Below are 10,403 nucleotides of genomic sequence, written 5' to 3'. Positions count from 1 at the left end.
GTGTCATTGCATTAAATCGCTGATATTTGACCTTTTTATCTTCTGATTTTTGTGTTCATGTCCTCTGTACAAGAGTTTGCATTCACAAACCTACGCACTCACTCCGAAAATGAAAAGACAATATAGATGCATATCAACATAAAAGAAAAGAGTTTCAATGTCAACCGCGTTGCACATATTTTATATTTCCAAGGGGCATAACTCTTTTAAAAAACGTCGATCGGCCACCATTATAGAACTTGTCCGAGATATAGCTGATATTAACCTATATAATAGTATAAGTTTTATAAAAATCTGGAAAGAATTTTACCCCTTAGAGCGCTAAAGAGGCCATTTTCCATAAATTTAATATTTCCAAGGGTCATAACTCTTTAAAAAAAATTCGATCGGCCACCATTATAAAACTTGTCCGAGATATTGCCGATATTTACCTATAGTATAAGTTTTATAGAAATCTGGCAGGCATTGTACCCGTGAGAGCGCTAATGAGGCCATTTTCCATAAATTTAATATTTCCAAGGGGCATGCATAACTCTTTTAAAAAAAGTCGTTTGGCCACCATTATAGAACTTGTCCGAGATATTGCTGATATTAACCTATAGTATAAGTTTTATAAATATCTGACAAGAATTGTGCCTGTGAGAGTGCTAACAAGACCGGACAGACGGACGGACGGACGCCCGGTATTTCCATGTCCCCCACAACAGGTTAAGCGGTTTAAAAACCCACCCCATATTCATATATCCTTGGATTATCCTAATAAATGCGCAGGCGTACAAAGTTCGGTTGTTCGGTCACTCGTTGGATGATGATGATGATGATGATGATGATGATGATGATGATGATGATGATGATGATGATGATGATGATGATGATGATGATGATGATGATGATGATGATGATGATGATGATGATGATGATGATGATGATGATGATGATGATGATGATGATGATGATGATGATGATGATGATGATGATGATGATGATGATGATGATGATGATGATGATGATGATGATGATGATGATGATGATGATGATGATGATGATGATGATGATGATGATGATGATGATGATGATGATGATGATGATGATGATGATGATGATGATGATGATGATGATTTCTCATTTCCATGGAGGATTTCTCATTTCCATGGAGGTTATTTGTTCCTGCGTCTAAAGTCATTGTTTATTTACTTTGAATGTTTTGCATAGTTTATATGTTTTTGAATATTGCCATTTGGATTCAATATTTGCATTGTACCATAAAAATTAAAAAAGGCGAGACATATCTCTGTGTCAACAGTATATCTGTGTTGGGTACTGTTTTTTTTCTAATTTTGTATCTGTCGAATCCTTTGACCATTCATGTCATATAATAATGTATATATTATAAAAAAAAATTTTCAAGGGTTCACAATTTTAGAATGCTTGGAAGGACAAATGTTTACAAAAAAGTATTTTTTACTTTAACAAACGTTGAAATTAAAAAAAAGATACTCGAGTCCATATCCAAAATCAATATGAAAAAGGTAGGACTAACTATTTGGACATTGCTTTAGATCGTGTATTGCTTGACAATCTCAACTGTTTACAGTTTCTACCCAAAATCTATTATTTAAAGCCAATTACTTTTACAAGGATTCATCGCCGGAATAAATTTTTGGTGGAAATGGAAAGTACATGTAGGTATAGATCTTGACATTCTGCGCAATCTTTTTAATGAAAAAGTTGTTTAATAATACTATTTCCCGTTGTTTTTCAATACTCTATGTGCCACTGTGACCAGTATATCGGCAACCTATCAATAGGAAATGGTAATCGTTGAAAGGGGTCTACTCATCATTAATTATAATTATTAATTAGAGTTTCCAAACATATAGCTTTGCAGTTTCAGTGAAGAGGATTTTAAAGAAATGACCTGTCAAATTCAAAGATTGACTCTCTTGGTATTATTTTTTATCAATCGGAACTAAATGAAGGTCTTTTGTATACGACTTTCAATACATTATTTTGCAAAGATTCATTAAAATTGGCTGAGTGGTTTCAGAGAAGAAGGTGAAAAAGTGAAAGTTTACGGACGACGTATGCTTAATGACGACAATAGTTCCCCTGGCCTTACAGGTATGATAATGACAGTTACTGTTGGAAAACTGGACTTTATTTTAAAAAAAAGAAGATATTTTTAACATCATCAATCCTCAAGCTTAATAATTACGGAACCTTGTTCGACTTGAGATGTAAAGTCCAGCGCTTGAGATGTAAAGAAAATTCATATCTACAGCTGGACATTATATATCTACAGCGTTTGACTTTAAACTTCATTGGCTGATGTAATATTTACCAGAAAAGAAAGTAAACTGAAGTGTTGTCAGATCCTTGTAACCAAAGCTTAGACACATGATCTGTACATTGTATCTTGATCAAATTGGTTAGGCACCGACTCTTCATCTAGTGTGGGCAGAAGCACGTGTATTTCCTTGTGCTCAGGACCATCATATTTTTCGACTATAATAAAAAAATAAACTTTTCTTTCAATACCATGGTTATTTTTTTAATTTCATTATTGTTTTATTTTTACCCTTATCTTCAATGGAAACACAATATTTTTTCGCTTCCCTTCTGAAATAGAAATATTCTCTTTCAAGAAATTTGGAATCAAACATTTAAAAAAAAAACATGCCCCCCACCCACCAAAAAAAATCAATGGTCGGTACCTAAGCCCTGTTTCCTTGAATCTGGAGGTGTATATATATCCCACGAAACATTTTATATTGAGGTTTACTGTCTAGTGGCGGTGCTTTCGTTGTAGCATGTTCGCCTCGATTGCAGAAGGTCGTTGGTTCGAACCCCGGCCGGGTCAAACCAAAGAAATTAAAATTGATATTTGCTGCTTCCCCGCTAAGCACGCGACATTAAGGAGTAAGAGCAAAGACTGGTTGGCTAGGAATCAGAATAATGTGTTTGGGTAAGGTGACATGTCTTCATGTGGACTATCACCTTGTGAACTAGCATGTTTAAAATTCGACTCAGGGTGTCGGTCTAGTACAAAGCAGGGTTACTATTCATATTACATTAGCATGTTCTTGTATGAATATATGCATATCAAATTTGCCGCTGGACGTCAAGCATCCACCCATAGCCCATAATCATCTAGTTGAAGCTGTAAAATAAATGCACGAAAACATAATAAAAAGCTGCACGCAAATGTAATGCACCGATTTGAAGTTCATTCCATATCTCCTTTAATCTATTTCGGGTTGGGGGTGGGGTTTGGGGGTGCTCGGTTGAGGAGTGGTCTAAGTAGTCGAACTACTGTATCACTAGCCTGTCAACACTTAGGTTCGAATCCCGCACGTGGCAGGTTAGCTTGACTCTAATCTTAATTGACTAGAATTGTCATTTTTCCTACCAAAGGTCGGTGGTTCTCTCCAGGCGCTACGGCTTCCTCCTCCAATATAAACTCACCGCCACGAAATAGCATGATAGTGTTGAAAGTGGAGTTAAACACCAATCAATCAACACATAATCAATTAATCAATCAATCATCCATACCGGTATAATTATGCATGAGTAGATAATCTTATAGCTATTGTTATGAAATACTTTTAAAACTGATTTTGAGTTAATTGGTGTCTTTTGCAATAAATAGAAATAAGAAGATGTGGTACGTATGAGTGCCAATGAGACAACTCTCCATCCAAGTCACAATGTGTTAAAAATTAAACAATTATAGGTAAAAATACGGCCTTCAACACGGAGCCTTGGCTCACACCGAACAGCAAGCTATAAAGGGCCCAAACATTTGTTTTACTAGTATCATATTTTCGCCGCAGCCCGGAATTTCTTCAACTAGCTCCTGTATCAATTGATCTTAATCATCCTCCGAAATGTTTAAAACGTTGATTTTTGTTAAATTGACATGTACTGTCTCATTTTTTCTATAAAATTCACTTTCGCTAGCGAAAGCTACAGATATGAGCAGGGTTCATAGTAATTCCGCAGAAGCAGATCGGAATCAGTTATGACGTAGACAGTAATCATTCTAATCGTAATCATGTTCATTGACCACAACAACGATGAAAAGCAAATCATATAATGACGTTTAGACATCATATAATGAAGTAAACCGAATCACATCATATAAGGTTACAAGCACATAATATAATGACACAACCACATCATATAAAGATGTTCGCACATAATATAAGGATATTTGCACATCATATATTAAGTATATTTGCACATCATATAAGTATATTTGCACATCACATAAGTATATTTGCACATCATATAAGGATATTTGCACATCATATAGGAATGTTTGCACATCATATAAGAATGTTTGCACATCATATAAGTACATTTGCACATCATATAAGTATATTTGCATATCATATAAGTATATATGCACATCATATAAGTATGTTTGCACATCATATAAGGATATATGCACATCATATAAGGATTTTTGCACATCATATAAAGGTGTTTCCACATCATGTAATGACAAGTGCATATCATATAAAGGTAAATGCACATCATATAATGAAAATGGGCATAACAAGACAGTTTTGGCGTTCCATATTTATAGCTCAAACAGTCGTTATTAAACAAAACAAAAAATAAACTTCGGGATGACGAAAGCAATCATGATATTATTGTCAGTTAAGCTTGACCTTCTATCTTGCAATTTGGCAAATATATATTTACACTCCATATAAAAAATACGGGACCATTCTCTATGTATCTTTAAACATATGTGCAATAATTTCAAACTTTACATATTTGGTTTAAAACCTGTTTTTGTGTTTACTCTCATCGTTGAGTACTGGAACAAATTTAGATCTCAGATCATTAACCAAAACCGATGAAAATGATGATACCAAGTGTCCAATCGAAGGGGCGATTGTAAAGATATGTGCCCCTTCCTGCTTTGATTTCCAACAAAATTAAGTTCATGTTTCTAACCAATTAAGTGAAATGTTATATTGTATGTCTATCTAAAATTTCATATTAAAAACAAGAAAAACTTTTCCTCAAAATTATGGTTGACTCCCTTACAATATGTAGTTTATTGCTTTTTTTAAAGTTAAACAAGGTAAACTTACGAAAATATTAATAGAAATTTATGTTACCGAAAAATAAGCGAAAAAGTAAAAATGCTTATAAGCATAAGAATGCATAAATTAAATATTGTCAGAAGAATAGATCTGATGTTAAAGGCAATTTTTGCTTTTTATTGTTCTTCTTGGCTATAGAAAATAGAAAATAAACTATCGCACCAACCTTGCACCAAAAAGATTTTTTATCTAAAGTTTGATATGTATGGACTAGTCAACATGTTACAATTTAAAATTGGTGCAAGCATGGTGCAGTGGTCAAAATAAAGGAAAACCATCCCAATTTCTGTGTTTTTGCTTATTTTCCCGATTATGACGTCATTTGCACCTACCATTGTGACGTCATTAAACTTTTTTGATCGATAAAATCAGTTTTTTTTTTTAAATCATTGACTCATATTCTAATAATTTATGGAGACACATCTGCTCGGTTTAGATTTTTATTATTTTGTGGGTCTTTTAGGCCATTATAGCCCCTATTCCTTTCAAAAATGACGTAGGTTAGGTGTTTACAACAGAGACTGCATAGATATGCTTCTATGATTTCTATGCATTGCATCAGAGCTGATGTGAGAGTTATCCTTGATCTAGTATCCAAACATTTTGCATTTCTATATAATACTTTTAATCTTGCATTAACTTTTTTATGATATTGGAAACTATTTGTTCACAATTTAAAAAATTATCAATGTAAACTCCTAAATATTTGACACAATTTGTCGATTTGATAAGGTGGTCATTACATTTGACCTGAAAATTAATATTTTGCCTAATCTTTTTTCCTAGATGTAATGACAGTTTATTATCTACTTACCAGTCTGAACATTTTTCTAGAACTTTTCTCAAATTTTTATTAATGAATAACAAATGCTCAGAAGATCAGCTTGACTAGATTTAATATAATTTAAACTGATAAAAAAATGAATTGAAAGAGATAAAACAATTTGAATTGAATTGATTCAGTAAATTTAGTTTCTGTTAAAGTCACATGAAACGAGCTTCTTGTACATATAACGTGAAGGACATTATTGAACCAATGCTTACACATATACTAAAATAAGTCCTCTATGCACGTTAATTTAAATTCATTACGAATTCATAACGTATATTCGGCAAAATATATTTCATTCGAGAATTGCTAATTGAAAACTTTAGCAACTTATTAACTATCGGGTTTAACATCGACCGTATACTGTTACCGGCACGTGCTTACACGGTCTGTCTATTTGTATGTTTTAGGGATTTTACATGTACCTGACGATCCTGGGATATGGGTATTTAGTCAAATCTTAACAGGGAGTTGTGATAATATTAGAAATCTGACACGGATAAAAAAAAACTAAACAATGTCAAAATGATTTTGAAATTGTTTATTTTTTCTATCCGTTAATGTTCAGGCTTGATTTAAATTTGTATTTGGGTTAGTTGATGCAAGCATAATTACACCCTGGAATCTGTCTTATACTGTTAGTAGCAAATAATGTTTTACGACTATATTATAGTAATGTGTAAACACGTTAATTATGAACTATGAAAGTCAAGTAGTTCGGGAATTTTTTGAGAAAGGTTAAAAAAATTTCAAACAAATATACTTTACTGTGGGTGAGCATTTGTTAGCAGTCACTATCTTATAGATTAATAATTGTTTATTATTTTGATAATGTAGAATCTTCATAGAACCTTGAGCACGAATGTTGTGTTCATTTATTCTTTTGGTGTGTCATTTGTATGCAAGAGTGACATCCCTTTTTAATATGCTTCAATTCAAAAAAGTCTATGAATCAATGCGTTTATTGCCTCCCTTGAACAGGTTCAAAATTTCATCTTTACGTATAGTTATTTGATTTAATTTTTAAAAATCATTACAAAATTCTTAAACTTAAAAGATTTTAGTATTTATTATTTGTTTAGTACAGACATTTATGTATATCTAAAATTTCATTTATTTGTTTTGTACGTAAAAATTATTATATACTAATATAAATATAAACCACCTTTCATAATTTTATAATCATTATTTAGTTAAATTAAAGCATATGACCGACCGCTAGCATTTTAGTGCGAAAGGTGAGAGTTCCGATTGTGTGTTTGCCTCAATTTCATCCTAAAATTGCTAACACCTAAAGCCGTATTATGGCCATTCATTAAAATGTATATCATGTTCTGTCTACTTTTGATAGGAAGGTTAATTTTTCGGTAAATAACACATGTTTCGTTTGACATCTGTAGTCATTCTACTGTTTTAAGTTGTTGTCCGCATCATCTAACCTCAAACAGCATGGATCCTGCTACTTGCAAAGGCATAACTTTATTGTTTTAATATGGTGTATATATTTATGTCAGAATTCAAATGAAGCAGACATATTGTCTTGCTTAATTTGCATAACTTGATTCCCTAAAGACAAATACATGTATTCTGTGTACCCCCCTAAAAAAATCCAAAACACAAACACACACAAGATACACATACGCACAAGCACATAAACAGAACCACAAAACGACCACTGTATTCCACAAACTTCAAATTTATGTCAAATGATTTAGTGAGAAAATATGATAGAAACCTACATAAAGCATTTGCACTTTTTTGAAAAAGACTACACATGAAAACCAAATTAGATTATCTCACCATAATGCTAAAATGATGGGAAAATTACACAGAGTAATCTTACATTAATCATGTTAATCACAAAGAAGGGCTAGCAAACAATTGCAATTGGAGCTTCATTAACGTTGAAACAACCTCCCACTGAAAATGAATGTTACTTTATTCAATTATAAAGACTTTATTAGCCAAATCTACTAACTTTATTCAATATTATTAATTTTATGACAATGATAAACATGCTATATGGTTTTGTTAACCTGTTTGTTTATATTAGTGTATAATTATAAAGATAGTTAATCCTTTCCAGATAAGATGTCGTTTAGTCAGGTATACACACGAAATATTGATACTTAAACACGATTCAAGACGTTGCGTAAAAAGTAAAATCACAAAAATACTGCCTAAAACTCCAAGGAAAATTTAAAAAAGAAAATCCCCAATCAAATGGCAAAATCAAGAGCTCAAACACATCAAACGAATGGATAACAACTGCCACATTCCTGACTTGGTACAGGCATTTTCTTGTGTAGAAAATGGTGGATTGAACCTGGTTTTATAGCTAGCTAAACCTCTCACTTGTATGACAGTCGCATCAAATTCCATTATATTGACAACGATGTGTGAACAAAACAAACAGACACAATAGGTAAAAATGTCAAAAATTGTGTATTGTTTTCTTTAAAGCTTTTGTAGTCTTGAATTACGTTTTAATATAAACAAAATCAAATTTGAAAGTTTAATTAAATTTGAACATAAATATAGCAACTAATGCCCCTTCAATGTTTACTTGGAACATTGGAGGATGTGATTAAACTGACCCCATTATGTGTAATACCCGAAACATATTTCTTTTCCTGACAAACACGCTGAAAACTTCGATATGATATGAATGTATTTCATGATATTAGTTGCACTGTGTGTTAGTGACCTAATCTGTCAGCGGTATATACGGGGTCAGTAAATTCCATATGGGACGAGAGCGAGCAACCCTAAGAGTCCCATATGGAATTGACTGACGCCCACTGACCTTATATTAAATATACACGGTTGCTTTTAACAAACGATATTCCTTAAAGATGAGATAAACAAAATTATCACGCGGAAAACATTAAGAAGTACCAACAAACTTTACATGTGTAGACACACATTAGATAAAATCGACTCCGACCTTGTGAATTCGATTGAATTTTAATGATCCAAATAAATTCCCCTTTTATATAAACCAAACACCATTTGTCACTATCAAAACTACGGTTTTACGTTCTTATGCAGTTATTGGCTGGGTTTGAGGTCAGTAGCTACATTGTTAACCAGAAGACTGAGCTGTTGCACGGAGCCGAAGACTGAGAACAACAGTTAATTGTGAGGATAGCTGTTAACCTAGGATCTGGTCTATAATTATTTTGATGTAACGCCACCCTGCCATTCTATTTTTCCATTATTAAAGCTGAATGAAAAAAAAAAATGTTTAAAAAACAAGCCGGTTGAGAATCTTCACCATCATCAATACAGAAACAGTCAGTTCACAACAATTTTATGAAATTATCATAACTTATCAGGTTAACCATGAAAATTAAACTTTAGGCAGGTACCAGACATTAAGCTTGAAAACACATTCTTTCAGTTATGATGCAATTTTGTTCAAAAATGTTTGCTGACCTTACGCTGGAGGCTGTGATCGTGGAGGACGCTTTGATCAGAGAATACTTTTATACTAGGTGGCAGTTCATGTAACAAAGATGTGGTCGCTGAATAAAACATTACCCAAGGAATGATAACATTAATTAAGTACATTTAAAAAGATTTTTTTTTTTTAAATGAAATAACAAGAAAAATTATAATAAACTTTCACTAGCACAAAAATCTTTCGGTTGAACAAGACGCAAGAAACATCCGATGTAACACTAATCATGAATGACCAATGGAATAAGTACTTCTACATGTTCTAATGAGTCGGTCAACGGATTAGAATCGGTTAACAATCAGTGAACAGATAATTCTCTGGAGGGTGTTTCGAAAACTGTAGAAGAGTCAAAATATTTATTTTTATACCTCACGTTAAAATGCCGGATTTTTATTGGCTAATACGAGGAAGATAATTTACTCTATCCAATGGCTGAGCGGGAGACATTTTTTGAATGTCACCTTCTCGTGCAGACCAATCACAAATCGATAATTTAAATGACAATGAATTGAATTTACATTAAATAATTGAATACAATGCTCAAGTTCTACGTTGTGGGTTTGAACTTTTTCATAAACTGTCAAAATAAAAAAAAATCATCTTACTTCAATTCTGTAGATTTTTCTAATATATGTAACGTTGTTATGTACGTGACGTCATTGTAAAATACTTTTATTTAAAATTGAACAGCAAAAGAAAATAATGATAGGACATTCAGTATAATGAATTAAAAAGCACATAGCTGAGAGGGTGATAGAACAGATTGGTACCCCTCGAAAAAACAGACTAGTGATATTTTTCTGTCAGTTTTTTGTCAAAGAGAATATGTAGCTGAAAAAAAAACCCTGAATGTTTTTTACTTTAACATTTCTGGTTAATATTCTGACATGTAGGAAAATTGATATGCCTGACTTCTAAAAATAACCAAGTGTAATACATTTTTTCAAAAATTTAAATCAATAAAGCAAGTCGGAAGTATCGTTAAAGTATA

Source organism: Mytilus californianus, unplaced genomic scaffold (assembly GCF_021869535.1).
Source record: "Mytilus californianus isolate M0D057914Y unplaced genomic scaffold, xbMytCali1.0.p SCAF_5, whole genome shotgun sequence".
In the NCBI taxonomy this organism is placed as follows: domain Eukaryota; kingdom Metazoa; phylum Mollusca; class Bivalvia; order Mytilida; family Mytilidae; genus Mytilus; species Mytilus californianus.
Note: the sequence above shows the minus strand (reverse complement) of the source record.